General features: G+C 34.7%; 1 protein-coding gene across 1 annotated transcript in view; it reads right to left on the reverse strand.

Annotated features, from left to right (window-relative positions):
* LOC126848043 (uncharacterized) overlaps positions 1 to 21,814 on the reverse strand; it is a 212,587-nt gene that overhangs the window by 177,401 nt on the left and 13,372 nt on the right. The window contains exon 2 of the mRNA XM_050588553.1: positions 912 to 980. The gene's annotated coding sequence lies outside the window, so the exon portion shown is untranslated. The remainder of the gene's footprint in view (positions 1 to 911; positions 981 to 21,814) is intronic.

Below are 21,814 nucleotides of genomic sequence, written 5' to 3' on the forward strand. Positions count from 1 at the left end.
CTAGTAGAGTTTCCAGAGAATGTCGCATGTTCTGACATTACCTTATCACGCCTAACATTACCTTTTAAGGTATTCAGTGCCTTTTGTACACAAAGAACAGGCGGGGCACGAGTAGTACAGTTTACACCTACTAACGAGTTGGGTTACTTATTTTTCGGAGGAGTAAGGTAAGGAGGTAGGGAAATCCTGCGTGTAAAACTATTTCAGCGCAAATCGACAGAGTTTTAACGATGATGACGCGACATTATTGCGTTTGCCCGTCGAAATTAGAGCCGAAGGAGGAAATGAGATGTGGATTTAAATATTGTTTTTGGCGATTCCGCTGAAACAGTTAAGACACCCCCGGTGTTAGCCAAACTGTCATTACAACTTTGGCAGTATTCTAGCGAGCGAAATGCCATTCAGATGTTAAACTTTTAACGGCTCAAACGCGACGACCTTTGGCGCAGACATAAAACCACACGTCGAAGTCTCATCGCGCACAATTGTGTAATTAAACTTGCACCGAGAATTACAAGCAATAACAGTGCACAAACCCTCCGGAAAGTTTACAGTGCAGTGATAAACAAACGGATACAATAAACGCGTTCCATGTGATTTACGGCTTGTATACAGATTCGAATGCCGAACATTTATCAGTCCAAGTCGTAGTAACTAACATGGTATGAACAGTGTGTCCCAGAACTCAGAATTCAATATAATTTGTACTGGCCCAATTTCTGAACAATTGGTTTGATGTAATCTAAAATTTGTGAAAATTAAAAGCCAGGAAAAATTGCATTACCCGCTAATGCACAGCGTTAATGTGTGCATAAAATATTTTGATTGACTTTCGGCACACGCTGCATATACCCGGTCAACCGAACATGTTGTACTATAATATTAAAAAAGCTTAAATTGTGGTCACTTACTTTTTTGGGAACTCGGTGCAATCGGACTGGTTTAGACTGGTCCTCGAAACACCACCACCGAAAGCATACCTGTAAACACGAAAAAAAAATATCATGTTAGATACTTGACACTGAAATTCTGACTGAAATTAGAAAAAAAAATCGCACACATAAATGTGTATAATATCTCTTCTTGGTTTTCTACGGGTCATTGTCACAACTACTAATCACCTCCATCTATTCCCATCGCTCTCCATTTTATACATATTTTTTTTTTCACTCATTTAGCGTTTTTTTATTTATAAATTATTCACATTTTTTTTACATGTTAAAATTTTTCTAAATTGTAAATATTTTTAAATACTTATTAGCGCGAGGATAAATAGTATAATTGGACAACATGTGTAAAAAAAAATGCACGTTCTTATTGTATTAAAATTGTAAACGTGCGAAAAATAATGAATTTATAATTGAAAAATTATGTTTTACGCTACAGTCACCGTTGTCCATTACAGACACAGGTACTTTTATTATCTCTAATCTCTTACCTCGTATATTTTATCTCTAATACATTACCTCTATTTTTATCTCTTATATCTTAACTTAAACTATTATCTCTCATCTCTATTCTCTTTTCTCTAATCTAGTATCTATTATATCTTACCTCTATTTTTATCTCTAATATCTTAAGTTTAATCTGTTATCTCTTATCTCTATATTTATCTCTATTCTCTTTTTTCTAATATATTATCTCTAATACTTTATCTCTATTGTTGTTTCTAATCTCCCCCTCCTTCCTCGGCCACCACTACCCGCTGTACTTGTATTAAAATAATAGACTTAACACCCGTTGGGCAAATGAACATGGCCGTTTCACATTGTTTTACCTGTGTATAGGGTGTACCCGGACATATATGCTCAATGGTAACCTAGGGGATGTCAGTAAGTTAAAATATTATGAAGTAAGCGAAAAGCCGAGCTGCAGTGTGACCAGAACGACGGATTTACATATTTTATCCGGTAAATATATTCAATTTGTATTTAATACAGTAACCGTGTGATACAAAACATATTGTTTATCAGTTATAATATTTGTCAGTTGAATTTATCTATTGGTCTGCACAGTTGATTACGGTTATCTGTGCAGTGTTTAACGACTTATAAAAAAGTGGTTTATTTATAGTGGTCACACTGTCGCTCGCCTTGAGGACTTGTCACAATAACATAGAGGTCCGTTAGAAAAAATAATCATTCGTGTAGATGACAATGAAATTCGAAGAAAAAAACCGACTCTTTGCTAGGCAATTTGGACCCTCATTTATTTCTTTTGGTTTATTTTGTTTATGAGTCGCAGATAGTATGGCTGCGAGCTCATGTGGGCTGTATAGAGTGTGTAAGGACGACGTCTTCGGTTTAAGTTCAATGTTTGATATGGAATCGTCGACACAATCCGGTCGCGGCCAAGGCGGAAAATCATATTATTATTATACATCCCTTGGCGCCCACAGGCAGCGTGTGGGCAAGACGGTGTTTACACAGTAAACGACCCCCTCGGGTTCGGCGAGCTCATATTACTAGCACTATTATCAATATTATTATTGGAACCGAACGGTTTTCTAAACATCTTGAAGCCCCACAGGACCATTATAATGCACTGTATGTACAGGGCGATCCGTCCAAGTGAGAACACACTGGTTTTAAATACTTTTAAAAACTTCGTCGGCTGTTGGACCAGCCTGTATATAGGTTACCGCGTCTGCTCGCGTGCTCGCGTATGTTATGTTCGCAGCGATAAAATAATAATATTATGGCAAAATACAAGATCGTGTATGGCTCAAGTTTGATTTGATATACATATATATATATTCAACGCACGGAGTAGATAGATTCGAATTTCCATATAAAACGATTGGCACGTTAATTTGGCCGTGCATGCGTGTGACGATCATCGTGGAGTACATTTTTTTCTTAAGGGTGAGGATAAAGGGGAAACTTGAAGGCGGGGTAGGAGCGAAAAACGCAGACAGATTCGATTCAGTCTGTCGCGGATGGATGGCTTAAAAATTGTAATGGTGCAGGGTGTCCCAAAAATAATGGTGGGGTTTCAAACGGCTGTAAGTTGTGAAGTATTGGACCTTTGGGACACCCTGTATTGTCACTATCAAAAACATAGAACAGCTCTGTATTGGGTTTGTGCCGGCAAAGCGGGTCCGTTGAGGTCGGTTTGCAATATTCCGTTAATGATGTACATTTACAACGTGGAATGCGCCCGTCTTTCCTACCTCGGCGGCGAATTTATAGTGTATATATGTATATATTCCATAATATAATAACGTGCGGCTTAACGACCGCGACTGGCAAATAATTAAGTTTTGCCATTTTCCGACATGTACATAATATGATCTCTGTCGATAATTTACCATCATTCATTGCCGTACAAACGACCCTACTAGCTTATAGTAGGATACCTCCTTTTGATGTGCTCAGCCGTAACACGACATTACAGACAAATCAATTTCAATTCATTTGAACATATTTTAATGACCCAAGAGAGTCAATAGACAATTATTTCACATTTAAACGGAATTATTATTGACCGGTAACCAAAATGTTGGTGTATCATACTTGCACAAAGCATAACGTATATGAATATGTACAAATGATTATTTCAAACTAGGTCATAGCAGTAATATACCCATCAAACTTTGTTCATTTTTCAAATTATTTATTCAAGCACTCTCGGATTTTGTAATTAATATTAGTTATGATGATTGCTTTGGGTTTTGTAAAGTTCTTGACAAAAACATGTTTACCTATAGAAATAATAATATAGCGGAATAGTACCACCCAATGTACAAATTAAACATTATGATAATTTCCATTTGTGCACTTCAAAATACTATAATATTATTTCTTTGAAATTCGATTAATTGAAAACTCGAAAGGGGCAAAACAACAGCGAATAAATAATGAACTCTGTATAATTATTATCTACTGCGCTGAAATTGCAATAATATTAATGAACCGTGGCATATTATTAATAAAGTTATTTTCTTGCAGAATAAAATATACAGTTAATATATTAATACAGTTTAATTTAAGTGAACTAGTCAGTATTTTTATTTAAATATGATGAAACATAAAAATACACTTGTATAAAGAAACATTCATTCTTAAACATATATTATGTTATATTTTTGTTTTGTTACACATTTGTCAATAACAGGAATGTTTATATAGTTTGAAGCTTTTGTCTTCGTTGTGGACAATGTAAAAACTATAAGTAAATATGAAAGAAAGATATATTTTTTCCATTCTGCCTACAGCTACCAGCCAAAATCTTGTATGTTTTCCCTTCAAACATTATTTTAATGGATTGAATAAAATCGTTCAGAACGTTTCAGGAAGTAGATGGTAATCGATAAGCTAACTTTGATGAGAGTTGCCACTAATAACAACCTTAAGTGAAAACCACCGGATAAATATGCATATTACTATAAACACTAGGTAAAGATCAAAGTACAAGTGGTTATAGGTTGAGTTTAAAGAGAATAATTGACGATACAGACGGTGGTTTAGGCAATGTGTTCTCACTTTGAGTAGCATGCTAAACATTCGGACGGTTACCCTCGAATTTGTATAAATTTTAACGTTAATCGACCTAGGTCAACGTGGCACAGCCAATTTTCACTTGACGGAAACAGGAACACGGGTTATCCATGTACATAAATCAATTGGTCCAGGACCATCTGTGGAGTGTTCGGTCGCATTGATATTAACGGCCAGTCCGATTTTGCCAGGCAGTCGTCATCATTAATCATATTATATGGCTCTCCCTCCCCCCAGGAGAAAACCTCTACTTCCTTCCCCCCGCCGAGGCTGCTGCTGCCGTTCAACCGAACCGAGGACAATAATAATCGTATTTTCATTATATTATGTTGTTTTTCCGATACCTGTTGGAGCGCACACGAAGCGGATAATATTGCGGGAAAAAGGGCCCAACAAAAACCCAACCGAAACGCGCAATTATTATTATTAATAACCCCAAGGACCTCCGGTTCGAACCTCGTATAATAATGGAAAATCGTTTGTTCGGTGGAGTTTTATTTTTATTGTGAAAACCCGGGCTGCAAGCAGCTGATGTTGCTACTACAAAAATCACATACTGGTAAAAAATGGCCATCCGTACAATACAATAATATATGATAATACTATCACGCTGTATTGACCGGGCGCTTCCGGTATGATATTAATAATATAATACAATACTATAGCATTACAACAACGGCCATCAATCGTCGGTCCGAGCACACAATTAGGGAGGCGCCCGTGACCGAGAAAAATTTCCCCATTTTTTTCATTTATCACGTGCCCCCTGTCGCTCTATTGGTTGGTATATTTTTTTTTTATACACATTTCGGTAAACCTCTCACGGACGACCGTATTATAAATTTCGCGCACGGCCGCCAATGCCACCAGAGGCTATTGTCGACGGTTTATATATTATGAAGAATACAAAAAAAAAAAAAATTATAGGTGAACCGCCGCCCAAGAGTAGGTGAAAAAGGAAACGGACAAAATCCATTTTGGGTAGACCGCTGTATTATACATACATTATTATATAGTAGTGTCAGGCTTCTTCTGACACCGGACCAATTCCGTCATAACAGTAATAATATCGTTTCACGTACATCAATCAGCCAGTATTGATCAAATATAATAGATATAATATGACACATTGAGTTTTCTCACAGCCTAATCGCATCCTTATTGCGTTCAGAGATGTGCATCATTCAGTGTACTTATAAATATGTAAGATTATAGTAGAGATAATAGATATGGATTATGGAGCATCACTCTGAAAATAAAGTTAAGAGTATCCACACTTCATGGAGATACATCAAGTTGTAGGATATATATATATATATATATATAATAAGGATATAATGATATATTAGGATATTTAAGGGTATATATAGATATAAGGATATATAAGGGTATATAAGGATATAAGGATACATATAAGGATAGTCAAATGAATTTGTTAGGTAGTCACTTAATTACTGGCGAACCATGGAAATTTATTTATGAGAAATGTTAAATATTGATAAATGTTGCCAAGTTAATCGATTAAGGGCAGACATTATAAAACTACTAAAAAACGTTTGGCCAGAACATATAATTATGAAGAACAAAGATTATGCAGAGTCATTCTGATGAAGCTAAGAGTATCCACACTTCATGCAGGTACATCGAGTTGCAGGATATGTAAGGATATAAAAGGATATATAAGGATATCTAAGGGTGTATAAGAATATATAAGGGTACATTAGTCTTGAGGAGGTCATTCTCAAAAGTAATTATTCGAACAACGTTTTATTCGAATAAGTACTCGCACGACTCTGATTACTTTTCACCATGGCGGTTTGGCTATTTGTAAACTAGTATATACTCTATGCTTGATGTACGCCAATAAGAGAGTAATTGAATCGAGTAGAAGCTTCCGGTTCGCTTAAAGTACACTGTACGAATAAACGTAACAGGTTTTTTTTATTATTTTAAGTTCAACTGCACGTGTGGGCACTTCTTTCAAAGTGTACCTTGGAATACAGGCTATATAATAATATGGAAAGTGTTTTTTGCATTCAAAACCGTGTACAGCAACAATAGACGGCTTTTCGGCGCTAGAAACTTTTTATTGGATTTTTCCAACACATCAGCCGACAAGGGAAAGCATCAAAATTTGCTTAACTATTTTCAAACGCGTTTCACTATCTTTTTTTCCGGGCCTTGTATTTTCACGTATAGGTGGCTTCTTAGTTACATGGTCTTGTACGATTCATAAGACTTTATAGTTTCCCAATCTAAACTCATATTGTGTTCGTTGTCAGTTTTTGTAGCGTTTTTTTTTGGTACACTAATTTAAAACTAAAAATTATATGGTCTGCAAGTTTAACGCTGCTAAATGAAAATGTTCATTAGGCTTGTGTGAAAAATCAGCAGTCAGCCGATATCGCGTATACCCGCCTTCTTTTTAAGGTTACAAAAATCATTGCACCTTCTTTTGTTTGACCTTTTTCATTCAATTTCGAAACTATACTACTCTCTCTCTCTCTCTCTCCTTTTCGTTGTTTACCGTCACTCCCACAGGACGGTGTTATGGCAGCACTATTCAAACAAACGGCACAAAATCAGCCGATTGTTTGTACATCGGCTAAACCATTATGTATACACGGTGTGAAACACCAAAACCGACTTAAAACCAGCCAATAAACACACACTCTGTAGACCTGATGTTACTGCAATAACAATAATATTATCATATCAATCCCACAGTCATTTATATTCATTTTGTTTGCAATAGGCTATTAGTTAATTTGCTGTGGCGAGAAGTTGGAATTTCATGTTTGGACGATTTAACAAATTGAAAAAAAAAAAAATTGCACTCCTAGAAAAGTTATGAAGATGCACACAGCCTTTTGGAAGTTAACAACTAAAATGCTCGTTGCCAAAATTTTAGCAAGTAATTTTCTGTTTATTTTATCAGATGAACATGAATATATATATATATATATATTGAAAAAACATCAATCTATCCTAGATCCAAATTTTCCACGTTATCTGGCGATTCTGGATCAGAAAGATCAACTAGCCGGTCAGCAATATGTAAACCAAGGTGAAACGTTGCATTAACGGTGAACGTTTTAGAACAGTCATCAATCATTGGTCGATTGAGTCGCGCTCTACACTTACCGAGAGACATATAGTGGCAATCATTCGAAACTTGACGACTCCTTCTTTCATTCAAGCCCTACCAGAGCGCTGTAGGTCCAATGCTTCACTACCTACAGCCGTTTGAAACCCCACTATTCTTTTTGATACGCCCTGTATGTTATACAGCGCCGCATACTGTCGCCCAATCGTCACAAACGATTTATTTATTTCATTACTACCCCATTGAAGGTGTGTTATGATTTGCCGGTTAAATTGGTTTTCACAAATCCGAACATAACGGCGGCGGCGGCGAGGCGTTGTTACAGCACGCCGCTAATAAAAATACGATACAAATGAAATTTCAATCGAGTTTTCCCATTCTGAGAGGAAATAAACGGTTAAGTTCGCTCTCCTCTCTTTTCATTATTGCATCCACAAACGATTTGTCGCCCGTCGACGGAAACCGGTAGAAAAGTAAAAAAATACGCGTTATTATTATTATAACGTCGCTTGCAACACGGCTGGCCCCGATTGAAATTAGTTTACCGCCACCGAACCGAAATGGGCGGCATGTGATTATCGCTTTTGCACTTAGCAAACAACACATTTTGGCCGGGTTCGGCGATTAAACACGTCAGTCATCCCGTGGCAATTCCTACGGGACTAAAACCCGAATCCCACAGGCGCGGTCCGTACAGGAATACAAACCGAACTGTTCAAACGCATCGCGGCATATCCATAACAACACAGACATGTAACGGCCTGCGCTAACACTACCAATTGTGTACGTACTAGTGTGATTTTTCTTTAAATGTTTATATTTCTTCTGAGATAATACAATATCATTACTGCTGTTCGATTTAAACTTGTATCACGTTCCGTGCGGGGTCTGATACGATTCGATCGAGTCGCCCAAAGCCAGCGTACAAATTATAGCCTATTGTTGTACCTGTATAAGCTATGCGGGTACCCTGCCAGCACGATCAGGGGCGGTGGGGTTTTCCGTTTTCCTTAAGCCGGATGGGCTGAGCTGCGGTTCGACCTCCGTCACGCCTACGATAGGCGAAGCTCCTACGTTTTTCCTACAATACAGGGTGTATCAAAAAAGAACGGTGGAGTTTCAAACGGCTGTAGGTTGTGAGTATTGGACTTGAACGAAAGAGGAAGCTGTCAAGTTTCCAATGATGTCTCCACGTTGCCGTTTGTGTCGCCAGCCTGTACCGGAGTGCTGTAGGTGGTCCAATACTTCACAACCTACAGCCGTTTGAAACCCCACCATTGTTTTTGGGACACCCTGTACAAGGAACTAGTCTGGCTACGCCGGTAATCGAGTATCTCAAATGTTACGTTATACTTGTAAGCCGCGGTTTATAATTGAAAGCAAGACACGGCTTTGGCCTGTTGTATGCTTCAAATTGATATTACCGAGCAATTTTATGAGTCACACAACGCAAAGTGAACACGCATAAACCGAATGGGGTTTAAACGACAAACACATTATAGTGATTTGTCAAAGAAAGCAAGTTACACACACACACACACACACATTGTCTCAACTTGTACAAATTAATACATTAACAATTGTCATAACGATCACCGCCGTTATACCGCCCAAGGCTTGATAATCTCTTAGAAAATAATATATCTATTGTTAGTATAATATTATACTTGATACGGTGCTCACATAACAATATAAACTATAACGTCATCGTTAATGTAAAACGGTTAAGCAGCGCAGATACAATTTTGCAGTTATTACCGTATCTAGTTCAAACTAAGTACCTACCCTACGATAATAATGTACTATATTTATATGGTAACAATATTAATCGGTGATGTGTATTTTGTTTGCACGGTACTTGTGGGGATGTTGCAAGAAATACCGTTAATAATTATTGTTATGTCCGGATTGATTTTAGCAAATAAAACCGAGTGTATATAAAATCAACGCTATTATCGTTATTACATACAAATTAAGAGCGCAACGAAAGCGCACAAAACTACATAATCACATTATTATGTCGGTATTATTGTAAAATTACTATTTGTTCAATACAATACATTATTATACCGTCGGTGATTTACCCTTGCCTCGCCATTTCAGTTCAGTCTTTACTTAACGTATACAGAGCGCACGATATTTTTATAATATGATGAGCAAACACAATTTATTTACACTTTGTTCAAGAGATTTTATATACCTACATATTATACACTTATCCGTTTGCTTTATCAACATAAACAGCGAAAATCAATTATTGCTCCCTTTCAAACTACCTAACACAACTGATTAAATAAGAACTTTTATCCCAGGCATTCGGTTGATTCGACAGATATATATATATATATATATATATACATCTGTTTTAGATAAAGAGACCAAATAGTCGCAGTCTGTTTACGCGAGTTATGTATTCCTGTTTTTTTTTTGTTTGCCAATGTAATAAGAATTACTGATGTTATTAAAACACTCTGGGCGAAACGTGCTCGCCAATCTTTTCGACAAACATTAAACTTCTCGGTGAACTAAATAGAATTTCCAACGCAAAACAAGTTAATATGCTGAAGTCTACAAACGCGGAAGTTCAACATAGATGCGAAATACTTGGAATTTGTGTAGACTTTTTGAAAAGCGCTAGTTCAAAGTTATCAGAATTTTATTATCTCCAACCATCCCCCTCCCAAGGGAGGTGAGGAAATAAAAAAAAAACATTTTCCATGCTTTCTGGCCACGTGTAGTTGATGCGAAGCAGAATTACTGTTTTGTTATATACGTACACAGCACACAAGACCGTATATTTATGTGTTAAACAGTCGACGTCAGTAAGTCATCTTTTTTTGTCGCTCCAAGGTATAAATATTATAATAGTACGTGACAAACGCTTTGGACGGTCGACGGAAATAAGACGTGTACAATAAGAATATATAGTGTAAAGATAATAAAAGACCCGTCGCCGGATTTCTGCGAAAAACGAGGGGACGGCATTTACTATTGTTACTGGCATACAGTTGTAAACTAACCTGACTGTACATATAGGTATACACAGGCTAGACGGAGGTTGACAACTTGTTCTCCACTCAAATATTTACTATGCAAAAAAACAAAACAACTCCGTCACGGTAGATCGGAAGGGGGCTGTTTTTTTACCCGTCAACAGGTAATGCGGTCAGGCCGGCTAAAAAACAAAACAAAATAAACCATTACTATGAAACAGAATATTGCAATTGTCTTTTGTAACCTAACCTAACCTTTCCAGCTGGCAATACTGTAGAACTGCTCTTAAATAATTGCCAGTGTATTTGGTACAAAGCACAATAAGTTCAGAATAGTCAAATGAAAAAGGCTTTGTGCCATACTCAATTCTATCCACTCGCTATTGGTTGTGGGATACCGATAGCACTATAAGTTGGCAATACCCAACAGCACCGTTTTCATTGACCGTTCTAAAATTACAGTTAACAACAACAAAGTAATGTGTACAGAACGGTTTAAAACGTGAGGCACTATAATATAGCTATTGCTTTTTGACATCTCACTCTATCTGTATTGACTTGCTGCGAAACGTTTGTTTTGATTAGATAGAAAGGATTCTGCAACTCGTCCTTATATATATATATATATATATATATATATATATATAGATTTCTTTCCCGCCCAAACGTCCAGAGTAAATATTTATTGGGAAAATAGTTGTAATGTTACAATAAGTATTACCCGCGGGAAATCACTATGGGATTCCCTAAAAAGACAAAGCCGTCCAACTATTGTTGTCTGTAAATATTGAAATATATATATATATATATATTATGTAGAGCATGATAAAAGTAAGTGCACTCGCTGTTGAGTAATGCCGTGTGACGTAGTAAACGCCGCCACTCGAACAGACTCGTTTATGATAACATGTATTATAGTCGAGATATAACTGCCTACATTATTCATCATTACACAGCTATGAGATTAATGCTATGTTGTGCACAGGTCGAGTGGAGATTTAGAGTGATCGTCGTTGTCGGAAAACCTGCATTGCGCCATACAATATTATGAGAACGCTAATAATTCTAGTGGCAGATAAATAACTGAACTGGCTGATTTCCGAGTCGCCCAACGATTTGATTTAAGCAGAAACATAACTATTACTATCGTTAATTAGCAAACGATATGAGAAAAGCAACTTTTTTTGTTCAGACCAATGAATTTCCAAACTAATTGAATACACTCCGCTTATATATATATTGACTAACAAGTGTGTACTCATGATCGTTAGTAGAACAAATAATCCAAAGTACTCGTTAACATCTAACGTATGCTGTTCTGTGGACAAACATTGGCTTTTGTGTTGTACCACTTTTAACACATTATTAAACAATACCGGTATCGTTGTAACAGTCGAATGGTTTGATAATAGCTGTTCTCGTTCAACGCAAGTACATAATAGTATTCTTTCAGGCCTAATGGTACAATCATACTTACAGCGAGAAAACAGTTTTAACTAGAGATTAAGGACTTGATTGTTTTGGCATGAATTTTATGATACGGCGTTTGAATTATGCAATATTACTACACACATGTAAAGAAGACAAATGCTCATGTGATATAATTAAATATAATATCAAATGTCTTTAACTTTGAGATAAGTGATAAGAGACAAGAGAGAAGTGATAAGAGATTATAGATAAGTGATGAGAGACCAAATATAAGTGATAAGAGATAAGTGATGAGTGACCAAATATAAGTGATAAGAGATAACTTATAAGTGATAATATATAACATGTAAGTGATAAGAGATAACATCACTAGGTTTTTTTTATAAATTACATTACAGGAAATAAAAAATAAGTGTGAATTTTTCAAATGTAAATAAATTACAACAACATAATATTTAACAGACAACTTGTATTGTTTTTTTAAATGTGATTTATATTTAATAATCGATTAAAGTAAGATACAAAGCACACGTTGACACTGCTTTGTGTTGATTACTTTAATAACCCGGAGGTATTGTTAACAATATTATTAGTTAACGCTATAGTATACATGACAATATATGAACGTGTATTTTTCAACAATTAAACATTCATCCAATACATTGTAAACGGTTGCTTAGACATATCTACAGGACAAGATTGTACTGCAAATAAGCAGTCCCATTATGGAGACCATATAATGCATTTGATGCACATAGGAACTCTCTATTCGCTAAGAAAGACTCCAGTATGTAATCCCAAGTCTTCGGAGACAATAGAAGAGTCCTGTTATCGATTATGGAAGTCTTTTGAATAATAATTTCAACTTGAAATGTGGAATACATTTGTTCGTTCGTTATTTGTTCAATATTGACTCAGAGTTTTGTAATTTTAACTTTTTTATTTCACCAAACAATATGCAAATAAGAACGTTAATATTTTTTTTTTTGTTAACTTGTCGAATAAGTAATATTTGTCGGTGGCACAGTATTACAACGGGCGAGCAATGTAGCAGCTTTAGAAGTTCTCTTCTTTTGTCCCCGTGTGTTTCCATGTAGAATATTATTATCGAAGCGTTTTCTCATTACAGTCACACAATGACTTGTTCGCAGGCTGAACGTATATTACAGTATAATATATTATGCGCTGGTTTGTTATAAAGTTTGGAAATACACATTCTCATTAATATGCTTTCCCTACTGCAGTATTAAAAAAAAACTGCTAAACCCTTGAACGATTTTTTTTTTTTAATATACGCTTGTTTTATAACAATATGTTCTCAGTTTGCATACGGTTATTTCAACTGGTAGTTTTACAATATTATTTCATATAATAATATTAATCATTGTGTAATATATTTCACACACCATTTCCAAATTGTTTTTTTTTTTTTATAAAAAGCAATGACTATCTTGAATTATGCGCATCGTGTTTTTTAAATATTGTTTTCACCAAAAAAATGTTTATATGCACTATAAACATCATAAGTTTTGGAACATTTGTGCGTTTGAGTAACTATAAGTTTTCAATTTAATAGAATACCCTTATGTCATTTATATATATAATATAAATTGTTGTCAGTGAATTTCCTCGGTCCTCGGAAAATACATAATATATCTTTGCACGTACTTAAATCGCTTACTGTAAGCAAAAAAACAGAAAAAACAAATGGCACGTAGAATATGTCACGTGGCGTTTTCGGTGTAATTTGTCGGTTTTCACCGAAATCCGGTGTAAAATAAAAACAAATTGGTATAGGTGTAGGACCTGGGTCGTTGGCAATGCATCGACCTAACAGCTATAAAAAAAAAGCACTCCGTTATTAAATTTCACCGTCGCACATTTTATTTTTGCAGTTCTGTCTTTTTAAAATGATGAAATATAAAAAGACGATGGTAGAAAAAAATACAATATGTTTTACCCGGTTGGAAATATGCTGAGAAAGTCAGACGCGGTTGACGTTGTACGCAAATACACGAAATATCATTTCAAACGATCCGGTTACCTATTGTCGTCAACACCATATATATATTTATACATATTATATATATTTGGAACCGTCATAGAGAAAAATTTAATATATTTCTTTCAAGCGACATAGTCACGAACGAAATCCTAAAATCCCAAAAGACCTGACGGTGCTTCTCCCTTGCCCCCCCCCCCACCACAATGTACCTACTTGTACAGAAAATAGCATACTACTGATGGCCATTTCCGGCAGTTGATAAAACATTACAAGTGTAGTTTGAAACTATTTATATTATATAGTTTCAAACTACACTAGGATGGTGCTTATATTAACTTTTTTTTAAATTTCATACACTGGACATCCGCTTAAATTTTTTTTCATCATTGACATTTACCCGGAGCACTTGGAATACCTATATCGTGTTGCTTTACCAGCTAAACAATGAAAGTGGTTAAAATTAAAAATGTATTGCGTTTTATATCATTTTAACATAAAAAAAAGGTAAAACATATTATTTGGCTGATGTCAAGATGGTTTCAATAAAAAATAACTAGGTCCAATTCCTTTTGTATCGAATAGAAATAATAATTAAGTTATTCTTGTTAATAATTATTCTTAATTACCTCAAAGTACTGAGAAGGCTAGTAAAATATTAAACAACTTTATTGTGGGACATTTGTCTAGGTTTGGATAAAATGGATACATTTTATTGGGCTGGATACAAGAATTTTCATGTCGCCATTTTTGCGTTAGACTTTTGCTTTGAGATAAGTGATAAGAGATAACATTTAAGTGATAAGAGATAACATATAAGTGATAAGAGATAACATCACTAGGTTTTTTTATAAATTACATTATAAGAGATAAAAAATAAGTGTGAATTTTTAAAAAAAAAATGTTGGCCCTATTGAGAACTATTACAGTTGTAGAAGCACCGTTATGCGTGCACGTTACGAACGTGAGATTGTCATGCATTTTCAAACTGAGTAATTTTATATTCAAATATTATATCTTTACACCGGCTATACGATTTCCAACGTTTTCCTTGCCCTATTTGCACTTGACCGGGAAACCACAGAACGTGTTTCGTTCGGTTCGCACTGATGTGTAGAGAATGTGCCCGTGTGTGCAAAGCGAGCACACATTCGGGACGGGGCGGTTTTGTTTCTGGATTTTACATTTGGCACAATAGCGCGTGGGGTGGAGTTCGGGTGGGCTGAAATCTGGGTCTAACCTAAGACTGTACATCGCCAGGGGTGCTTTTAGGGTAATTGGAATCCCGCTGGGGGGTACCCGCAGAGAAAAGGACACAACTCCCTTTTAGTGCTAAAAACAAAACAGAAAAATATAACCCATCATCATTTTTCAAAGTATAAATTCGTCTCATTTCCATAAACCGTACCTTTTGTATTATTATTATTATTATTATTATCATCATTGCGAAAACCCTTTAATACAAATGGTATAATTACCGGCGAACGGCAAAGAAAAAGAGACTGATACGAAAATCCATTAATGTCGTTTTAGGACAACCGATAAATAATAATTACACGACTACGCTGAAACTGATTTTATTTGACTTACGGTCTCCATGTGAAACCGAACCATAAGTACTTTATAAAATATAGTATTTTTACTGCAATTGATTTCATAATAATATAATATCATTTATTGTTGGGTACTACCAATATAAACGCTCTGACAAACGCAGCAACGCCGTTACATTATAAATCTCCAAAATGTAACCACAGAACGAATTGTGCAATATTTTTCATTATATTTCACTGTGAAACAAGCATGATGATAACTTATAATAATAAATCAAAACAATAACCGAAATACCGGCAGGAGAGGTTTCCCAAACAACCCACTCCAGCGAGTACAATATAGGTATTAAGAAGATAACGTGAAATTCCTAAATTTCAAGAGGTTAAACCTCATGAATTGGACCATTGAAAGATCTAATACAATATAATAACAATATAAATACCATTTGACTGATGTTAAACACTCGACAACATAATATTATGAGTGAAATCTCGATTGAGATAACAAAATACAATCATAAAGCCAAAAAAAAAACTGTGATTTAAGTTACAATAATAATCTTACTGTATCGCACTAATAAATAAACATGAACGGAAAATAAGATATTAAACCCAAAAAGCCTTTTCCGTTTTAAAATAAATCACCAAAGCCGTATAAAGATAAAGAAAAACAATTTATCATTATGAGTGACTTCCTTAGTTTGTTTGTTCTGAACAAAGTAAGCAAAAACAAATTTACTGTGTTTCGGGTTCACAACAGAGTATATATTCTATATTATATATTGGCAAAACATTACTATCAGAAAATAATGCGTTACACAAAACTGATAGTGAAGCTAAAATATATAAACAGTCCGCAAATGTTGGCAGAAAAAACCAATACAGTTTAATTATCATACAAATATACTTTTAAAGTTGTTAGACACAAATTAAATCCATCAAATAAACGTGACTATTCGTTTTAAAGCGGTTTATTGTAATAATATTATTTATTTGTAATTTGTATACCCAAATTTCACAGAGCTTCAGACTTGTGATAAAAGTTTTCTTTAAAAAAAAAATGTAATGCGTTTTATTAAGATCTTTGACACTTGTTTTGCCCCTTTGGCCACCCTAAAACTTTTGACGAGTTACCCTCTTTGGCCTATTCTTCTTTTAAAGTACAAAACAGCCAGTCAAAACTCGAGACGTCGTGTTCTCCAGTCAATCAAAGTAGGTATACCATAAATATCTATTTTAAAACATTTATAGTTGGGAAATATTTCCAAAATTCTGAAAATCGCATTTGACCTAGCTCTAAATTGGCTGACAATTTCTGTTTAAAAAAATTCAAAAAGACTGTGTAATTAAATTTTATCATCATCGAGAAATTCCACCAAATGTTGTGATATTTATTCAAAATTAATACCCGTGTTGCATATACAGTGGTGAGCCCAATGCCTAATCTCAGTGTCCAAGTTCCATCATAATATTATATGCTGAGTTTACAGAGAATATTTTTTTTTTAATAAACATGTGTTACATTAAAACATAAACCAATAACCATATTGTCATTTTTCCATATTTTTAAACACAGCAAAATAACAATTTTTTCTCTTTAAAAAAAAAACCTTTATTGGTATTATGTATTAGATAGTTAGAAATTGTTGAAAGGGGTTGTTAGGGCTAAGCTTTATCGTTTCATTCAATTAATCGTTTTGTAAGAGAGAGTGAAAATTAGCATTGTAAATTAATATAATGCCGGCGACCGGCATAGGTAGTGAGCGATGAGTATATTATAATATTTCCAGAAGAAAACGGTTTTGTTGTCCGGTGCGGTGGTTGCCAAAGTGATGAACGGGATAAAAAAGATAATAGGAGAAGGTAAGTAAAACAAAAAAAAAATTATTTATCCGGATATTGTAAAACCCATTGTGGGAAAACACGGAAATTTGTTCACTGGGCTGCGTTATTAATTTGCACTGAATAGCGTTCATTGTGCGCTTGGCATAAAATACACGGGACGAGCATTTTGGATTTTAATAATAATTGTAATAATAATAATGTGTATGTAACTCGACTAGAATCACAGTCGTGCGTCATCCGAATAAAACTTAGTGGAAATAATCATCTAGATAACATGGATTATTCGAGTAAAAGTTATCCGAATAATTATTCCAAACATAGTTAGTGGAGTAATATTTGATTCGGATGAAAAATCATTCGAATAATATGGATAATCTTATTGGGCTGGACAGAAAAAAATGTCTAGAAATAAAAGATTAGAGACAAGTGATAAGAAACAACCGATAAGTGATAAGAAATCCACGATTTAATGTTTTGCCGTGGAGCCGCAAAAATTAACTAAGCTTTTATTTTAACTTATTTTTTAAAGTGTTTTTTTCTTTTTTAAGTAATCATCATGTAAAACATTAATTCTTGTAAATATAATATACGTTATCTTTACAAAATATAGATCTGTAATCACTTATCACTTATCGCTTATCTGTAATCTCTTATCACTCGTCACTTACCACTAATCTCATATCTCTAATCTCTTATCGCTTAGGATTTCAATAATATTTTTTACTGTTGTTACGCGAAAATGGCGACATAAAAAAATTACTATTGTATCCAGCCCAATAACATATCCGTGTTAAAACAAACGTTTAATTCGGATAAGAATAACTTTGACTAGTACACACGACTTCTAGGCGTTTTTACCGAAAATAAATTATAAACGGCGAGGCCTTCGATGGACGCCTAAGATGTTAAACATCTTTCTTATTGGACGTTCATACCAATCCGTTATTAAACACATACCTACGGTTCACCCGGCAGGTATGGACTTTTATTATTTTTCGACCCTAAGCGCATCCGCGATTTGCAAATAAAGGTAGTATACTGTAAAAAAAAAAAAAAAAAATAAAACCTCTTTTGAAAATTTGCACACACAATCGACTATTATGCATGTATGTATGTGCAATAACTCAAGCCACAGCCGGTGGACGTTTAAATTGAAAATCGAATTTACCGAACCCGATTGCTTGCTTCGGTGGAAAAAGGCAATGCTCGAACGGGCACTGCACAGAGAGCAACACTGTGTTAACTCGTGGCCAAGTATAATATACATATATATATATATACACACACACACACATTATAATAGTTTCCGGCCCGTTGATTTATGACGTTAATCAGGCGGAAGTGCGGGTGGTGGACAGTAAGGGTAAAAAAAAAAACAACCAAACTCGGTAATTGTGAAACTTATATTATAATGTATACCCGGCCCGGACCGGGTTGTAATTTATTTAGGTGCCGCTCCGAGTGTTTTGAATTAGCCAATTTCCCCCTTTCGTCTGCGCAGTGAACGCAATTCGATCAAGTTCGGTATTATTGTTATTAATAGTTTATGATATTGCTACAAACAATTCACAGTGTTCAAAGTGTTCAGAATAACTGCTTAAAACCAGACATTTTTTTATTTTACCCTGTTCACGGGTAGTTTTTCCTATAGCTTCCTATAGCAAATATAGGACTGTGTTATCGTACATGTTATCATCACCTAACCTAACATTTTTACACAGATAAGTATGATAAACTAGATGGCTAACTAGTGATAAGAATGGAAGTCGACGTCGACCGTTTTTGTCGGATTTATGTGTGTATAAAATAATATTTATGTATATATATATATCTGTGATTCTGTGCTACCAGCTGACCTTATAAATGTGGAAGCTTCCCACAAAGATGGTGGAGTATGGTAACTTAAATTATCTCTGTTGGTGGCATGTACAGTTAGCAATCTAGTTTATTATATAAAATATATCTGTGCATTTTTATGAGTTATCAAATATATGACTGTGTTATCATCACCTAACCTAACATTTTTAGCATTTTTACTTTCCATGAAACTGGTACACAAAATGGCTGCCTCCCAGGTTGAATACGCGTTCAATTTTTTTCAGTTCAGCGGTCGGGTTGAAATGTATTATCTAGTAAAAATATTATTAAAATCTATTAAAGTGTACTTAGGGTCAAAAAAAAAAAACCAAAATGAAAATTTGTACTTTTTTTTTAAATACCTATATACTTTACTTGTTTAGGGGAAATAAAATAATGTCAAAAACTTATTTACCAGTAATTCAAAATTACAATACACTTTTTACTTTACTCGGGCTATGCCTGATATTGTTTTGCGATAAGTGATCATAACTAATTGATTTAAATAACCGGTTAATGATTTCCCAACAGAATAGATAAATCTCGAGTAAAATTATTAAGTTTTCTGGAAAATTCGCTAGCCTAATTAAGTTTGAGAAAATTAAGAAAATCCGCAACTTTTCGCTTTGCATTGGTCGCCGACGTATTTGTGTATATAAGTATAAAAGAATTGTCTTCTAAACGAATACCAGGAATAAGAAACCATTCGCTTATCGTCTAACATATGTGTACAACGCTGTATGTATATAATATATACATCCAATTTGCTAATATTGTTTATTTTCTCTTTTTCTATTTTTATTAAGTCAAATAGAATTGCATTAGCAGAGCAGCTTTTTGTCACAGCGAATTGGATTTCCAAACATATTGCGGACCCTAATCAATCAGATAATATATATATATATATATCAGTTTTATCAATAGTTTTATGTCAACCTTAAACCCTATTACTGCTCTGTAATATAGTAGACGAACCCTATTTGTTTCGGTTTGTTACACGATGATATAAAAAAAAAAAATAAAAATAAGAAGATTTATTGTTTTCGATCGGCTTATAACGAACTCGGAGAAATACGCTTTTAAATAAATAGCTATTGCTTTTCATTTTCAACTACTAAGTAATAAGATAACATTATGATAGAAATAAACGGTAGAATTTTAAGAAATCCGAGTAATTTTCTATTTTATTTTCTCCCGAAGAGGTTTCAACAAACCATCCGCACGTGCAATGTCAGATATTGCAAATTCTTTACTGTTCTCAGTCTTCGACCTTCTAGAACCTTCTTTGGATCACACAGGATCAGCGGTGTTATCTTCTTTGGCAATGCTTGTCTTTAGCTCATGTATTTAGTCTTGCGGGCCGTGTAAAACTTTATACAAAGTCATGCGCCGGTTAGTCGCGATAAGACATTGGCCCCATACAACACACCGCCATTGAGATGGTATAATATTTTCGGCTGCTTTACAACAGTATAATAATTGGTATGCAGACGGCGAAAGCCGAGTGTCCCTGACGGATTATATATTGACTCTTTAATATTGTAATAATCATTGTACACACTTACTTGGATTTGCTAAACATTAAAATTGCATTAACCTACTTTTGGAAATTAATTATCGCCGAACACAATGCATCGCCTCGGTTTATCGTTTTCAACAGTTGGAAACAAAAGTTTATGTCGCAACTCTGAACTCGCGCGTTATGAACATTTAATACATGTATAAACGCAGATAATAAGTAGTTTAATGTGCGCGGTTTTTATTTAGACCTTGTTTTTTATTTGAAGAAAACGTTTTGAAAAGGTTCCAACACGGCGATTGGGCTTTTTTTTCTAGTCAGCCTGCATTGAACAATATACCACTAATAATAACGCAAAAGGAAACCGTTGGAAGGCAAAAACTCTTCTCGTCCACGTTCATACTCTTCGCGACAATGATTTTAATTGGATATTCCCATTTTTCAAAATCCGTCGCGTACGATTGCCGCCAATGGAATAATAATAATAATATTATTATTTTTATTATCAATTTATACGACTTTGTCATTTTACAACAACAGCTACGTTCAGAAAATATTGTACATATAAAATCAACGACAATGCAAATCAAATGCATCTCTCAGCTCTTGTTGTCAGGCACGTCAGATTTTTCCTATTCGACACACGTCTGTGGAAAAACTGATTGATTTTTGTCAAAACAGATTTTTTATTCGTCCCCCCCCCCTCCCAAAAAAAAAAAACTAATAACGTCAAAAGATTAAAAAAATACAATTTTGGGCGAGAGGGGAGACGCACGGGCGATTTATCATCTGTTAGGTCGATCCTCGTCTGTCAACCACTCGAATCGTCAAGGGTAAAACACATATACAGGGTGATCCAAGTAGCGTAAGACGCTCATTTTCTGTGAAAATATGATTATTTCGAGTATTTTTTTTTCCCCCATAAATGTGTAGACAACATTTTTAAAACAATTTCAGCGTTAGAATTTCTAATTTCCAACTATCTGTTCGTTTGAGCTGATGACTTTAT

The sequence above is a fragment of the Adelges cooleyi genome, unplaced genomic scaffold, assembly GCF_023614345.1.
Source record: "Adelges cooleyi isolate 19-005CV unplaced genomic scaffold, UGA_ACOO_1.1 ACOO_flye_CR_arks_rails_tigmint_CR_PRNA_167, whole genome shotgun sequence".
Lineage (NCBI taxonomy): Eukaryota > Metazoa > Arthropoda > Insecta > Hemiptera > Adelgidae > Adelges > Adelges cooleyi.